Source organism: Aythya ferina, assembly GCF_964211825.1.
Source record: "Aythya ferina genome assembly, chromosome: 16".
In the NCBI taxonomy this organism is placed as follows: domain Eukaryota; kingdom Metazoa; phylum Chordata; class Aves; order Anseriformes; family Anatidae; genus Aythya; species Aythya ferina.
In genome coordinates, this window is record NC_140315.1 from 5,334,748 (window position 1) to 5,350,738 (window position 15,991).

The window sequence follows — 15,991 nt, forward strand, 5'->3', positions numbered from 1 at the left end:
GCCCAATTAAATGAGTTTGAGAGACTTCACAAACCTCCAGGGACCCAGCCCAGCCCTCGGAAGCCTCACCAGGATGCCTGAACTTCTCTTTCCTCACCTCTTACCATCCAGCCCTGCACAGACTGGGGAACAGCCCCTCGGCGAGACAACAGCAGTGCTGCAGGGAAGTGCCCGTGTGGCTGCTCTTACGGGAGCAGCTGCTGCTGCGGTGGGTAAACCTTCACAGGCTCACTCCCTGAGCAGAACTGCGTGCTCATAAAGGTGGAATAAAAACAATCAAGGTCACCAGCCTCATCCACACACGAACGTTTCTATAGGTCTTCGCTTTACAGCTACGATATTAAGTAGTTTGGCTAACTTTTTAGAAATGTTACTATTTTCTCGACAAAATGTCAAGTAAGTTTTCAGGGGGGAATACTTCATAACTGAAGTATGTTTTCCTAAGGGCAATAAACCACTAAGAAATGTACTTTTTTCCCACCCAGCCTTTGAGCCAAAACTTTCACATGTTTTTCAAAGAAATAAAATTATAGGTGTTTTTCTGTAGTAGGGTGAAGTACCACCTGGGTGGCAGTGGTAGAAAGCTGGGCAAACTTTATAAATCTAGAAGGGGGAGATTGTTTTGGCATGCCTTAGGGTTACAGCCTGGGTTTCCTATGCATAATTTTAAAAGGAATTGCTCAAAGCATCAGGAAACTCTTGCTGGTACACTATACCCAGTGTACGACTCTTGCCTCTTTAGACTCACGGAAGATTGCCGGGGCTGAAAAGAGGATTTTTTCAATGCAGTGCACAGTAGAGTCAAGAGGCAGGCTTTTAATTATTTCTGTATCTGACAAACCCACGGCCCTTTCACATGCTCATTTAAGCGACCAGAAAAATGTAAAGTGAATTGGAAATAATGAGTTGGTCAGCACGGTTTAATTTGGTTTCCGTGCTGAGGTTAAGGTGGGTTCCCAGAGACTGCTGGCCACGAGGAGGGCAGCCTTGGGCTGGTGTCTGGGACACCTCCAGTGCACTCTTGGCTCTGCAAAACCAATGGGAGGTTTGTTGGCTTTTTGGAATTACTGGTGAAAATCTGAGCAGCTGGAAATGCACTTTGGTTTTGGTCATTTTAATCTTTGGCGTCACAGTGCTCGGAATGCGTGTAAATACTTTTTCTTATTGAAATAAGAGAGAAAATGAATCAACTGAATATCCGTTCATCCACGAACACTTTACACTGGAATGGGAAAGTGAGGAAAAGTGAAGGACAAAGACACTTTTGCTAACACACCTAAAAGCAGTGCAAGACCACCGTGAGTTAAGGAGCATATAGCTGGGACACCTAGCACCTTGACGGAACAATCCGGGTATTTTTTTAAATATTAAAAAATAGGCAACATAAAATCTCTCTCCTGGAAATCAGTCAGAAGAAAAACTAAAGAAAAGCTACAGAGGAAATCTCATTCTCTGGCCCTCTCTGCATGCTGGCTTCCTATGTGCTGGGCTGGGGAAACTCTGAATCCTGTGGAAGAAATCCATGGAGAGGAAGCAACAGCAATCACAAATTATAAAAGATGGGGCTGGTTTTAATCAGGGCTGACTCTTCACAAATAACAAACGGGAAGGAGAGGTTAAAGCGGGGCATAAGGCTAAGCCAATAAAGCCTTTTTTGAGACAAAATAAGAAGGGTGTATTTCAATATGCCACAGCGAAGGGAAAGTCAAACGAACTAACGTGTCTAGGGTGTAAAAACACTGTCTGACTCCAGGCATATGAGCCTGCGCTGATGCACAGCTCATGGCAAGAAGCAGGCTCCTAATTTAAGAGCTCTGAGTAACCTCGTCGGAAGGTTACACAGTCAGGCCAGATCTTAATTGAATTAGACATCCAAATTTAGACAGAGCAAATGTCCACGCTGCCTCTATCTCCTTCCCACCCCTTAATGTGCACTTTCAGCATTTGCATAAGAGCATTGTAGCATTTTTCCAGACTTTTTGGGGGAAATTACCATTTTTTTGGAAAGCCGTATTAGTGAGAAAGGTGTGATTTAAGTGTGATATAGATTTAGCGCACAGTTTTTAACAATCTTTCTGCAGACAGCATCTAAGGAGCCCTTAAATTGCCGTGCTTGTTTTGCTGAAACCCCGATGTATTCAGAGACTGAATAACCAGGCTGGAAACGAGGGAGTTCTGGGGACAGAGGGCAAAGTTTCAGGAGGAGATCTCAATCTGATGCGCATGTGGGGCATTGGCACTAGATTGCTTAGTGTTGCAGCACCAAGGCCAATAAATGATTCCAGAAAGCTGTGTAAATGCGTCGGGTACCAGCAGCTGTTAGAGCCAAGGAAAAAGCAGCCCTCTGGATTTCTGTGACAGATATTGGCAACACCTAGGGTAGGATCTTCCAAGACCACAGCAGAATTTTCAGTGCTTACTGGATTTTTTCAGTATAAAGCTGAGGTTTGTGTGGGTTGCTCCTTAGTGTCTTTCAAGTAACTAGCCTGCTGCTATGCAAACATTTGGGGTATGCAGTGGCCTGTGTGGATGCTGTCTTGATTTATCGTAAACCCCGGGAAGAACTCCTATAGCACCTGAAAGCAATCTTTCAGCAACTCAAGGAAGCAGAGTTGGTTTTTAATTCCCCCGTGTTCAGTAAGAAAGCAGGAAACCATACATACACACATATATATTTTTATATATTTATATATAGGGAGAGGAGATATAGAAGGGCAAGGGAGTTATGAAACCAGAGATAGGTAAAATGCAAAGCTATTAAAATGCACCTATTGCTGGCTACTAAATGGCAGGTGAGATCTTTTCTGGGTGTTGCAGTATATTATTGGAAATTTATTCCACATTTTGCAACACTGGCTGCTCCATTAACTGATCTCACTAGGAAAAAATCATCTCATAAAATAAATATGACCCCATGGCGTGTGCTAGCCTTTCAAGGACTGAAATCAGTTCCTAGAGATCAAATGGTTTTCATGAGTCTGGAATTTTAAGATCCATAGAGGGTGAATCTCAATGTCAATAATCTTAAATCAGGGTCAAAATTAGCATAAAATTTTAAAAGGAAGTCAAAAAATCTACATTGGCTTGATAAATTATCTGAAAGAAGTGAAACTCCCTGGATATTATGCTATTTCAATAAAAGAGATCACAGCATTTCCCTGGAAGGAATTATATGCCACAGTAAAGCATAGGTGGTTAAACAACAGGAAATTCATGAAGCCAAGCAGAAACCTAGTGATTGTGCAAGTTTATTAGTGAGTTAGATTTGCATTGGATCAAATACACCAACGACCAACTCTATTTTTCCCAGAGTGACTGAGAATAAAAGGATCAGTTTCAAGTAATGTAGTTGCCCTTTGCTGATTTGGAACAGATCTTCCTAAGTATAAATCTTTTATTAAAACAGAAATCATTAAAAAATGATGAAATGTGAGCTAGAGCTCTTGCAGCGAGGCAGCGCTGCCTGTGGTTTCCAGACACCAGAGATCGCCCTGGTCTCCTGCTCTCGGTGGCTCTCCAGGATGCCAGAGCCCAAAGGTTTGACTCGGTGTGCACCAAATGAGGGATGCAAACAATTATTCATGCAGAAAACTCACTGGTGTGAGATTGTTTCCTTTAGAGAAAATAAATTTTCAAAGCCTGAGCTTCATGATTCTTCACCCCTGAAGCAAGTAATTTTCATCAGTACAGGGAGGGAAAACCAAGTTTGTCTGGAATACAATTTTCTTTCCTAGGAGTGAAGGATTGACTTGGCCAGAAGAAAAAGACTAAATCCATCCTGAAGGTAGGAGTTGAGTGTGCAAGTGACACAAGCCAGTGCCTCACCTGCTCTCCGGCAGTGGTGCACATGCTGCAGAGAGAGAAATCACAGATGTGCTGTGAATCGCCGTGCTGAAGGTGGGTTCCCAGAGCCCTCGAGCCTGTGATTCAGTACAGCTTGAACCGAGACATGTCCTCCGTCTGAGAAACTGCGCTAAATTCATTCCTATGACTAATTTTTCTCTGCATCTAATGTCTTAAGTGTTTTCTTTCTTTTTTTTTTTTCATTTCCTTCCTTCCTTCCTTCCTTCCTTCCTTCCTTCCTTCCTTCCTTCCTTCCTTCCTTCCTTCCTTCCTTCCTTCCTTCCTTCCTTCCTTCCTTCCTTCCTTCCTTCCTTCCTTCCTTCCTTCCTTCCTTCCTTCCTTCCTTTCTCTCTCTCTCTCTCTCTCCTTTTCTTTCCCCACAGATTACAGTTCAGCACAGCACTAAGGGAAACATTCATCCAGCAACACCAGTAATTGTGACAGTGGCTCATGCAGCTCCAACCCTTTCAGCCCCTACCTGTGCTCCCACAGAGGGAAGCAATACTTCCTTGACGTAGTGGCTCTCCACAGTGCTACAGGTGCTTGGCTTCACCCTGGATGGGAAATCTGCAGCATCTTTGCTGAGATCCAAGAATCAAATTAGGTCTCTGCTTTTTTGTGAGCTCAGGTTTCCATCTCCATCTCACATTGGAGCCCAGGTGCCCTATGTGGAGAGCCAGCTTGGGATTTGCAAGGAGGGAGGGCAAGGAAACCTAGTGCTGGGGAGCAGACCCCCGCTTTGCATTGCCCCTGTGCTCACCCAGCACCACATCCTTTGGGTGTCTGCACTTGAAGAATTGATCCAAAAGGCGTGGAGACCCAGCCAATCTCTACTCCCTTGCACTGCTTCTCCCCTCTGTGAAGGGGAGAAACATGACATGTGGCCCTGTCATTTGGTTTTCCATCCAGAAAGCTTTACCCCAACTTCTGTTTTCTTAGGCAGGCTTGCATTTAATTAGAAGGAGACTATCAGCAGTAAAAGTAACCCTCTTAGATATGCTGAATCTGTTCCCAGCTTTGGCCTGTCCATGACTTCCCTATGCACGATTTCCTCCAGGATTCCGCCCTAAACCGAGACCCACTGTGATGCAACACCACTTCCAGCGCAGGAGATAGGGTAATGCTGGCTTGACAAGTGAAATTAGTTATTGCATTCCATTAATTTTGAGTCATGCGCCCAGCCCATGGAAGCTAGGAGAACATTGTGAAAAACAAACTCACTACATTGTACTGTAATATTGTTCTTGGCCCGAGTCGGAGGCAGCCTGCTGGGGTCCTTCTCAGCAGCCGAGCTCCACAGCGGCTCCTCCGCTAGCATCAGTCGAGCAGCTGCTGCCTTTGGAGAGAGAAAGAGCAGTTTGGTCTTCGTCTGGGATCCTAACAAGGACAGCAAGGGCCTCCATGGGATCTTTACATGCAAGTTTAACTTGGGAGGGCGGTGATGTTGGCTCCTCAGGCTTTTGAGTGTTTAGCTCCAATTATATATTTACTTGCAATTGCTAAGTGAGTGTTTGGAGCATTTCCTGTGCAAAACTCAGCTCCCGGAGTGTGCCATGGGAACGGCTGCGGCAGTGCAGCGGTTTTGGTAGTGCTGAGAGCAAATGATCTCCATAAAGGCCCTGTGACAACCACATGAAATCTTTCACTCCACAGCGTTCATCTCAAAGCCCGCAGTAGCATCTTCCCAGTTGTCAGGCTGCATGTGACTCAGAGCAAAACTCTGCCCATCCCAGACTTTGTACAAAAACTTTGAGCGTGAGTCAGCCCCGTTCCCCCCAGGGAGCACAATTACTGTCAGCAGGCGTCTGCTGCGCCAGGCCCCGCTCAGCGACCACGTCCAGGGGACTCTCCCATGGGAACCCGTGGTGGAGACACCTGGGCATGGCGCTGGCCTGGCACCGCGTAGGTAAGCCCGTGACTCACTGCGGTGGCTGTCTTGTAATGCTGACTTTATCAGACCACGGGGCACTGATGTGAATCTGCCAGACTTGAGGGGAATGGGATAAAGCACAGCTTCCCAGGCTTGTCCATAGGGCGATCTCATGTTGTGACGGAAAGATATTTTGCTCCTCCTTCAGTAAGGACGGTGGCTAAGGCCTGAGGAGACAAAACTAATGGATAAGATTTTACAGTATTACAGCAGGGAGCAGACCCTGCATCCTCAGCTCGCAGGCCAGGACAGCAGTCCCCATCCCAGTCCCCGTTGTTTCTCTTCAGTCTTCTCCTGGCAGAGTGAAACAGGCTGGGCTTCCACGAGAACTGACTTCAGCTACTTTGGTGAACAGACCTTTCGTCCCAGCTGTAGTGAGCGCAGCGGTGCCCTGAGTCCTTCCCAAATGTGCGGTTTGGTCTCAGGCACGCAGGCCTCACCCCTCCTGGAGAGCCAGGAGGCACAGCTGGCGGCTTCCCCAGGGCCACCCAGGAGCCTCCGCATCGCCTCTTCACTACCGATGTCAACAGAGCGCTTCCCAACCCCACCTCTTTTCCTTATCACCCGTTTTCCATCTCCTTCTGACAGATAATGAAGCATATGAGTGCTGTCTCGTCTCAGGTATCAGTCTGGGGCATCAGAAATCTTCCCTGCAGTGAATGGAGGCGCTTTGGTGCGGTTTGGGGGGCAGCTGCTGGCACGCCACGGACCGCTGGCAGGCACGGCTTCTGGCTGTTCCCCCGATGAGCTGTCCGCTGTCAGGCTGCTTGTTTTGTGTGGGAAGAGGAACAAGGAGACCGGCAACGGAGATAAAGTTAACTGTGCTGGCAACGTGGAAAGCTTTTCACTGCGCGCAAGGACAAAGTGAGGAGGATGTATCAGCAGAAGCACAGTGGTCGTGGGAGACAGGGGAGAGATAAAGAGCCTCCCACTGCCCCTGGGCATCCCACTTGCACGTGCCCCTGCTCTGACCTTGTGGAAGAAGCAGGGGGATGAGGAGAGCTCCATCCCCACAAGAGTCCTGTCGATGTTGGTTTCCAGTGGAGAGCCTTTCAGTTTGTGTTACTGTTTTCAGGGGAGAAGATCTGTTCTCAGCATAGTCCCAGATTTCTGAGAACTGAAACATTGTTAACCTCATTTCTTCATCATTTTTGAACATAAAAATTCACCTATGGAAACCACTGGTCATTTCTGAGTGCCACTTGTCCTTGGAGGAAGAAGAAACAGAAAGCAAAGTTCCAGAAGGACAGCTCCCTTCCTGGGGAGCACAGGAGCTTCTTTTTGCTCTCAGCGTCCTGAAATGGCTCTGAGCCTCTGGCTGGCAGAAGACACCACGCTTACATGATGGTCTGCACCCTGGTCCTCGGGAGATGCTGCAGTACCACTTCAAGGGCACGTCAGTGCACACACCTGCTGGGTGCTCTTCGTGGGCCCACAGGATCCATTTTTGAAGAAAACCCTTCCATTGCACCAGGGTGAGTGGTGCTGAGCATCTCAAAATTTCACATCTGGGTGAATGAAGTTGCACTGTCTCCCATTCTGCAACCAAGAATGTGAACCCAAATCATACTGAAGACCAAAGCCTGGCTCTTCCCTTCCCTGTTCTAACCATGGAACTGGCACCAACAGCCTGGGAGCACAGCCCTGGTAGGAAATTCAAAGTTATAGTGAGCTCAGCGACAGGAGGGAGCAACCCAGTCTACCTGTTGTGAAAATCCAGGTAATAAATATTAATGCATCGAGGCTCTGAGAACAGCAAGGGAAATCAAATCAGAAGCCTTTTGCAGAATTGCAGAGATTACAGTGAAATTTCATTTAAAATAGTCAATAAAGGTTGTTCTGTTTTTACTATTTCATTTCAGTCACATCAAAACTTTTCAGCTTGGGAAGAAAAGAGCAGCTTTGTTTTAACAGTCTCAGTTGGATTTGTTCTGATTTATGTTACTTGCAAAAAAAAAAAAAAAAAAAAAAAGTATATATATATTTTTTTAGTAAGAACTGCAGTTTCCAAAATTCTGAGAAAAAATGTCATTTTCTGACCCAGGACTTCGCAAGCTCATGCTTTGTCCAGGGTGGAGCTGGGACCACATTTAGGCCAGCAATTACAGAGGCACGGCCACCCCGCCCGGGGCTGGAGCTGATGGATTTGGTAGCCGTTTCCCCGCATGCTGTGCAAATTGCTGCAGAGAACAAACCCTGAGAACAACCGTGATGGAGTGACTGCCTGTTCTCTGAGGGCTCCACATAAATCTCCACAGCCTCTCTAACCACTGACCCAGACTGTGCCAGGCTCTCATTAAGGCCTGGAAGCCTTCTTGGGGCGTACAGTGGGATGTCCCTTAATGCTTCCTGCAGCGAAACCCCAGCCTCTGTCTTGCCAACATCCTACACCCAACCGCACACTGAAGTCAGTAGGAATTTAGCATGCAGGGGTCTTGTAAGGTCAAGGTTAATGTGGATTTTGATCCATCCTGCTTGCAGTTTTTGGAACAGAGCAGTCCCACAGCCACGTAAGAGAACTAAGCTCCCTGTCTGGGCTGCTGAACACACACATATGAGGCAGCACTTCACCTCAAGAGGCTCGCAGAGGAGCCCAGAGCGGTGTGCTGCTGACTCTCATGGGATATAATCCCATTACGCTGCTGTGCAGTTGTAACTGATGGCAAGAAAGCTTGGTGTGTTGGGAGGACAACAATTTTGCAACCACTTGTGAGAAACAAATTTTAGAATGACACAGATTTTACCAAAAGATTTGTTCTTGATACGTCTTGCAGAGAAAAACAACTGATTATAAAGGCTCTGAAATGGACGGTACATCTTAATTTTAAAAACAGAGATGATCACAAACTACATTTTATAACTTATCAGCTCAACAGCATCACTGGTGCAAAATGCCATGTTATATTCATTAGCTGGTAGTTTCCTAGGATCACTCATCCAGGGCCTGGGCATTTGGTGAAAATCTTTGGCTGTAACAGACTGTCTCTTAGGCTTCTTCCTCATGTACATCAGGCTTGAAAACACAGCTAATAAAGGCCAGATGGCTGCAGGCTCCTTCTCACACCCATAATATTGATGGGAACATTCTGGAGGGAGTGGATTCTGCATGAGTCTCTGCCTTGTGCATGACATGATGATAACCACATTTCATCCTTTGCGCTGTTTGGTACTAACTCAATTAAAATGTTTCCTGGATTTCTAGCAAATGAATGAAGTGCAGCTCAAAAGAAAATACATCCAGCCCTTATTATAAAAGGTTGTACTCATCACAAGGCATTTGAGTGTCTTATTTCTGATAGTGGGGAAATCCTTTTATTACTGAATTTGTTTGGGAAGATTTTGAACAATTCATTATAAAATCACATTCATGTCTACCAGAACATACAGAAACTACAGGTTCAGGATTTAGCATTAAATGGCACAACTACTAGGCAGAATGCTTTGATCTGGAATAAAGCATGAAGTGTGATGAAGTGTGCTCTCCAAAGCCACAAAGGCCTTGCAGTTAGATTCTGTCTGACTAGGCTAATTAAGAAGACTAATTAATGCCAAAAAATAATTCTCTGGAATGCTGCAGATATCACAGATACTGAACTATTGCACAGGATATTGCACAGGATTAGATGCTGTCTCTGTTGGTAAATTCCTCATGATTAGTAATCTCATCTTTTATATTTAGGTTTTAATAAGGAACTGTCTTCATTTTGAAGCCAGTTCCTTTTAAAGCTGCAAGAAAAAAGTAATTAAATCTGACAGAACTCACTTTCATGCCATATACTGCAGGCTATCTCATGACATGGAGACCTAGTCATATTTTTGTTATAAGGAGGTGATTTATTTTTGCAAGTATTTCCACTGGAGTCAGAGTTTTCCCAAATTCTGCATTTCTTTGGTTAAATGAGACCACTGCCTCTCTCTACTCTAGCTTTGTGCTCTGCAGCACTGCTGGCTGCACACCCTGTGTATGTTGACATGTAATGGTTTGAACATTTGACATTTATATGTAGCTGGCATTTGTTTTGTTGCCTTGCAACCATCTGGTTCCAGAAGAAACTCATAAACTGATCTTGAATCATGCAACCACCAGACAGCAAACAGATAGAGCTGTAGGACTCTGACAGCACATTTATCACACTTCTGTCATAGCTGACACAAACACTGCACTGCACTGTCTTCTCCTATCTCTATCACGCAGACCTGTGAGGGCTGCATTTTAAAAAGAGGATTTGATTCTTCACAGCACAGGGAGCTTGCGGCTTGCACTGACTTTGGCACATCCCTTTAAGGCTTGCTGTTAGCCCAAGAAAGCTCTGCAAGAAGCAGTAAGTGCAGTGTAAGATAGTTAAAAGTTACATTTCTAGCTCGTGTTGATTCTGTTGGTGTTGGCACACCTAAGCAAAATGGACTGGCAGTGACACGCTGTTACCCCCTGGCTCCATCCACAGAAGCAGAGGGGAAGCAAAGCAGCCTGCTCAGAGGTTTCTACAGGACAGATAACACTTGGGCCAGAATATTCTTGCCACAAAAGCTGTACTGTTTATTGGTAGGTGGTTTGCTCAGTGGATTAACTGATACACGAATGGAAAGTTTCTAGGAACAAAGCATGTTCTTGCAAATAGAGCAAGGCTAGTGCAATTGCGCTTTTTTTTTTTTTTTTTTTTTTTTTCCCTGTGGTTTATGTAATAAGACAGTGGCTCCCCTGCCATTCCACTTGCTTGTCTTCCCCTTTTTATTTCCAGTTCCTAACTCCCTGGTCTTGTGTCGATGAAGCAAAGAGATCACCTTTCTCAATAAAAAGAACTGAAAAATGCAGGAAGACCAGTTTATTAAATCCTAAGAACTTTTACTCACACGTTATGTAATACCATTTTTAACAACCATCTTGCCCTGTAATTAGATCCCCATAATTCATCATATAACTGGTACCTCCTCTTTCCAAATTAAACATTGCTTTTCCTATAATTGGATAATATTAGAGTACTAGAGCAGTTTGGGTTAAGATTTCATCATTGGAATCCACTTTTATTTTCAGCTTCCATAAATGTGTACACAAACACATTACACACTAATGCAAAAGAATGACTTTTACATTATAAAATTCAGCAAATAATAGTAGCTGTCACTGGAGGGCACCTACCTGAAATTCTGACCTGGCTAAACATGCCAAAGAGGAAAAGTAAGTGCTTGAGATAATTGGAAATGATTCTTTTGCAATTACTAACTCTTTTTGCCGTCCCTTCCATTTTCTTACTCTTCAGTATGTCAGAAGACAGAGAGCATTTTGTTGCTTCAGCCTTCAAATACTACCACTATTAAGGACAGTTCAAAGTTCCTGTTAAATATTCTCATCATCAGCATTCTCATGCTGATGACTTTATCCCCCAAGACAGCACAAGTTACAATGTCAATTAACAAAGTGCCTGCAAAAAGTTTTATTGGGTCATACTGATTTTTTGAAGCTCTATGGTGTGTGTATGTGTGCGTGCGTGCATGCATGCTCGGGCTGGGTAACCAGGTACGGAGCTGCCCAAGTTCAGACAGTTCAGCACTGACATCAGCAGTTACTTTGCTCGGTATTCTTATGATAAAGAATTATAGGAGAACAGGGTCTCTGCTATGCTAAGGATTTCACGGACTTAGAATTAGAAGCCATTCCTGCGCCAAGGATCCTTATATGTACATAGACAAGACAGTAAAGGAGAGGATGGATGCACAGGCAGTTATGGATGCAAAGCAGGAACAGAGCTTTGTTATCAAGATAGGCCTGAACCTGACAGAGGCAGCAATTTTCAGTGCCCTTTAAAGGTATTCGGTCTTTGGGGAGTGCTTAAAATCTTCTTTAAAATTGCATCTCTGTAAGGGGTAGATAAAAAGAGAAGCATTGCAAAGAGCCAAGGAGTTATATCCAAGCCATTTGCACTGTTTACAGCAGCTGAAAGGCTGTTTCAGCTAAAGGACATTCACAAGTAGAGTTCTTTGAATTTTAAGTTTAGTTTAAAATATTGATTATTTAAATTCTTCTGGTGTGGAAACATCAACAACAACAACAGGAAATCCTTCTCAATCCTTTTCTATTCTGTACACATAAATTGGAACAGAATGCTTATTAAGAAGCCAGTGGATGATTTCAATAACCAGGGTCATTTGGTAGACTAAGCTATCTTTAGGGGAAAACATGTTTACTGCATGAAGATTAAAAGTCCCACGTTAGTGTCTGGGATATTCTCCAGCCCACCACTGAGACGTGCAGTGGGCATTACTCGTTTTTCCATACCACATGAAATGCTATATTCTGGCTATATATTCAGGGAAGTAGAGAAGTTCTGCCTCAGCTGAGACTATGCTTCACTTGGCTTTATGAAAGAAAAGTACTAAGAAACAGAGATGGCCAGTAACTTAGGGCACATTACTGAGTGTCTACTGAGTATCTGCTTCTGTGTGATGGTGGCTGCTTGGTGCCTATATTGCAGCTACACTGAAACAGCAGGAGATTCAAGCCTGGCTTTTCCCAACATCACAGCAAAGCCTGGCTTCCTCTTGCCTTACAGCCAGGTGCTGGAGCACCTACACTTCCCTCTTTTCTACTTATATTTTTCTCTTCCTTAGGTGATATTGAACAATGTATTTAAACACTCTGTTATTTATTAGTTCCACGTAAAAGTGCATACAGCAGAATTTCCCTCACTGGTGGCTTATCGGCCTTGGTTCTTATCCTGCTCATGCTACATCGAGAATATCTTCAACACCAGTTTATGGTGTTTTTATTTCCTGGACTCTCAATTTACTGCAAACCACAGGTGAAAAAACTCTTCACAAAGAAACGCAATGAAATTACTCTCCACAGGGAAATTCTTCCTCTTTAAGAAAACAAACTCCAAGGAAGAAGCTGCGAGAGGCAGAGCTCTGGAAACTATTCACATGGCTGGGCTCTGCAGGCCGCAGCTGTTCTAAGGCCTGCACATTGAAAACATATTTGAGCAGTGTGACAGATAAGAGCAAAGAGGACACAGGAGAACTGTCCTAGCCTATTTTCTTCCAGTTGCTGGCACTCTGTCACTTCCTAGGAGGGCCCCCACTCCTGCCTCAATGGGCACGTTCTGGAGGCTTTGTTCTGAGGCCTGCTCTTGTCATGGCCAATATGTCTCAAAGCCTGGGCTAAGTCCTGGAAGCACGCAGGCTTTACAATTTAAAGCGTTACAGACAGGGGCTCAGGAGGGATCTGTCTCCTGAGGGACAAACAGCAATAGCAGCGCTCCGACCAGGCCGCAGGCTGCAACAACAAAGTCTCACAATGGCTTACCATGCCTTGGTGTCCCGGGTGAGGAAGAAGAAGGTGGTGACTGCAAGCGCCCTGAGCACTGCCATGGCACAGGGCTCTGGCAGGGATGCTACTGCCTGGTAACTTTGGTCTTTGATGGATTTCAGCGATCTGCCGGCAAATCCTTGATGTGTTTTCCAGCTGAGGTTGGCACGAGGCCTCTCGGCAGGCAGCACAGCACAGCCTACATCTAGAAGCACAAACGGCGTGAGAGGATTTCTTGCTGTTTGTCGCGGCAACACGGCAGTCGCGCTGAGGCCCATTTCCAAACAAGATGGAGCTATTCAAAAAGCATTTCCAAGCAATTTAAATCCGGGCTTGAAAACCTCTCCACCTTGACCTTCTTCCTGCAGACACCTCTCTGTGGGTATGTGAGCAGCAAACCACAACCGGAGGGGAATACTGGTCATGAGGAGGGAACATAGAAGTGGCTGTGTAACATGGGCATCAGAAGCATTTGTCTTATCGCTGTTTTACTCCCCAACAGATTTCTTCTATACTTTTCCCCTCATGTATTTTTACCTATTTTCCTATATTTTTTTATAGTTTTATACCAAAGGTAAAAAGATCAATGTCTGTTCAGTCTCCAGTAACCCAATAACTTATCAATCAATGGAAACAGAGGAGAAGAAAGTTCCAGATTTTTTCAAGATCTTTGCAGCAATTTTTAGAAGTGTATTTTTTAATCCTTTTCATTCAAACCAGCCAACACAAAAGTCATTCTTAGGTAATATTTAAGGAGATATTTCACTCAAGTTCTGAACACTCTTGGAATGTTTTCAAAGGAGAAAATGAAGGAAAGTCCACCATTAACAGGCAGTTAGAGAAATTTTCAGATTACTTTCAGTTTCTTACTTATCTTGGCACTCCATTAAAATAATTACGTTTGCTACAGTAACAGAGAGATTGATTAGACAGAAAACCTTATTGTTAGCATGTTTAACATTATATTTACCCCACTTAGCAGCTTTTGATTCAGTGAGACAGTGTGTTGAGTGCATAACCTTAACAATAAAAAAATAGAAAGTAATTTCTGTAAGGAGGCTTCAATTTTAGTAGTAGTAGTATAATAATTATAAAGGGGAACTCTGGTTGAATCTAATTTTTCTTGGGATTAGAAAGCTTTTAATTATTACTTGGAATCAAGCTTGCTAGCCTAGCATGAAGGAACACATTAAAGCAGAGATTTTAAAAGAGCCTAAGGAGTACATATATCATTAAATTTCAGTGACACGAGCAGCTTAGCTCCTTGCCTCCTTTGAACATCTCAAGCTTTCTTATTCATTAAAAAGAAAAAAAAAATAAAAAAATCTGGGAAATTTAGAAAAAAATATTAATTTTGTCACCTTTTTTTTTTTTTTTTTTTTAATGGGTATATTGATCCAATGCAAACCTATCCTCCTCTCTCACAAGCCCTTCCTGCAGATTTAACTTGCCTATGAGCAATTTTCTTTAGTCCTAGGAAACGTTTATTGAAATCCAATGTTTCCTCAAAGTAAGAACCTTTCAGAACCGTAGTGGGTGGGTTCTCTGATCATTTCCAGAGACAGAGAGAAATGCGCATCAGCATCAGTCAAGGACTGCATGATGGGATGAACTCTAAAAATGAGAACCTGAACTCTAAAAATGTAACCGATAGCTGTCATTTCTCTCTTATCTGGTAAATGGACACACTACGTTGGTCACCCTTGTACTCAGGCAGACTCTCCCAAATGCAAACCAATGCAGTCCCTCGGGCAATGCTACTACTGCTCTGAAACCTGTCCCTATGACTGAGCTCTGCTAACCCCTTTGGAATGTAATTAGACAAAGCTGCTGCACTAAAAGTGGCATTTATCTTTAATTCTTTCTCCCCCAAAGTTTCCACTGGATTCCCATTACAGACAGAATATTGGCAACTGTTCAGACTAAACACCAGAGTGAATTTGCTTGGCTCCAAATAAGACATTTCTGTGTCGAAAGCTAAACTATGTTGCTGTTTTTCCACCTGTTAATGTGTAGATTATATAATAAAGACATTTTTCTTTTTCTCTTTCTTTCTTTCTTTCTTTCTTTCTTTCTTTCTTTCTTTCTTTCTTTCTTTCTTTCTTTCTTTCTTTCTTTCTTTCTTTCTTTCTTTCTTTCTTCTTGTTCTTATGATTGTATTTGATGTGGAAGACATTGTGATTTTTTTTGCTTCATAGAATAATGCCAATTCTTTTATCAAGAAGATCAAAAAATAATATTTGAAACCATGGGCATTTTTTCTTGCTGCTTACAGAGCTGTTTTTAGTGGTAAATCTTACAGAAATTTTACTCCAAAGCCATTTTTAAGGTTTACAGCTTTGGCAATACAAGAGTTCAGTCCTAAAATCTGGATAGTTGTGGGTAGTGCTGCTGGAAGTCCAGATGTGTGCATCCCAATTTGTGTGTTTTGGGTTGCCTTAATTTCAGGCTAGCCAGCTTGCAACATTTTTTGAAATTCCCAGCTTCCTGGGATGGTATAGTCAGAATATTTGAAGACCAGTCCCAACATATAATGAAAGGGCAAGTACAAGTGGTGAGATGCCCAAATCGTTGGTCTTGCCATGCAAGTTGATAACAGGCTGTGCTATAACCACTGTGTGATTATTTTCTTCAATGGGCTCAAGCTGTATACACTGTAGCAGCATGGATATTACATACTGCATCCACTAGTGCAGCTGGGATTTATATTTTCAGACTGCTCTTGAACACAGAATGGCAATTTCTTGTTACCTTTTAATCTCTCCTTAAACAAAGTCATAGTTCTTAAACAGTCACCTCTGAGACAGGGAGAGAAATATTTTCCTAACAATTACTGAAGTCTGCTTAGCTGGCCATTTGAAAGTGACAGACATTTAAAAATATACAATAATAGTAATCTTTAAAAATACTTTATT